Genomic DNA, 1,582 nt, shown 5'->3' on the forward strand with positions numbered 1-1,582 from the left:
CACCTACATTGTTGCTGGGATTGCAGAATGGTCCAACCTCTCTGGAAAGCAATATGGCGCTTCCTCAGAAGGTTAGAAATAGAAATACTTTATGACCCAGCAATTCTCTACTTGGTATTTACCTACAAGAAACACAAGCCATAACACAAGTAGGTATATGCACACCAATGTTCATAGAGCACTATTTACAATAGCAAAAAGATAGAGACAGCCTAAGTGCCCATCAACTGAAGAATGAATAAACAAAACTGTGGTACATACACACAATGGAATACTATGCTACCTTGAAGAATAACAAGGAAGCTGCAAACCACCGCATAACATGAAATGAACCTTGAGAATGTTATGCTGAGTGAAATTAGTCAGTCACAAAAGGAGAAATACTGCATATAGAACCATTATTGTAAAAGAGTAAGAAAAGAGCCCACACTAAATGGGGAGGGGGGAGTTATATATATTTGCTGATTACCAGATGAATGGGATGAGAGAAGGGGAGGGAGAGAGGGAAAGCTAGAGCACAGGGTAGGGAACAAACACAGGATACCTTGGGTGCGTGGGGGGCGGAGTAGCGGAGGGGGGCAATACACAAGAAGAGGGAGGGGAATGGAAGAACAAGGCTGATGGGAGAACAGTTAGACAGGTTCGCATGGGCTAAGTAGGATAGAGGTAAATGTCTGCACACCCTTGGAAGAACAGGACTCCAGGATACTGGGATTGAGGCATGGTTTGAAGGAGTAAAAGAGGGGAATAATGTTAAGATGCTTTACTGTCTTTTGAATTTTGCTTTCTCTTGCCTACCATTGTAAAATAGACACATGAGGGGATGAAAAAGGAATAGCCAGGGACATCACTACAAAAAGCTTGTAAGTCCGTCTTCAGCCTGTAACTGATTGGAATACCAGTGAAAAGAGGCTTCCTGTGGAGCCTTTACATTGCACAAGACAATAGGTGGAATCCAGAAAAGCATCCAGAACCGATGCTCTCTAATGCCTAAAATATCGATGTTTATGCGTTCCATTTCATTTTTGATAACTTCCAATTTTCCCAGATTCATATTTCATACATTCCATGTTCCTATTTTCAGTGGATATTTACAGCTGTTTCTCTTCATTTTGAGTTGTGCCCCATCAGCAAATGAAGGTCCTGCGGGCTGTTCTCCGACCGGCTTTATTCCATTCGCATTATCACAATCAGCTCTACTTTGAGGAGGCAGCTCTTTCCCAGTAGCATTTTGAGTGCCTTCCAACCTGAGGGGCTCATTTTCCGGCACTATATCTGACAGTGTTTCTCTGTGCTATTCATAAGGTTTTCAGTGACTAAATATTCGGAAGTAGTTCGTCACTCCTTCTTCCTATTCTGTCTTTGTCTGGAGGCTCATCTGAAACCTGTCCACCATGGGTGACCCTGCAGGTATTTAAAATACCATTGGCATAGCTTCCAGCATCACAGCAACTCACCAGTCACCGTACGACAAACTGATAGACTAGTGCTGGCGCTAGCCATTAGAGAGATGCAAATCAAAACAACAATGAAATATCATCTCACACTTGCAATAACAGCAAAGATCAAAAAAGTAAAGGAC

This window comes from Chrysochloris asiatica, unplaced genomic scaffold (genome assembly GCF_000296735.1).
Source record: "Chrysochloris asiatica unplaced genomic scaffold, ChrAsi1.0 scaffold00079, whole genome shotgun sequence".
NCBI lineage: Eukaryota > Metazoa > Chordata > Mammalia > Afrosoricida > Chrysochloridae > Chrysochloris > Chrysochloris asiatica.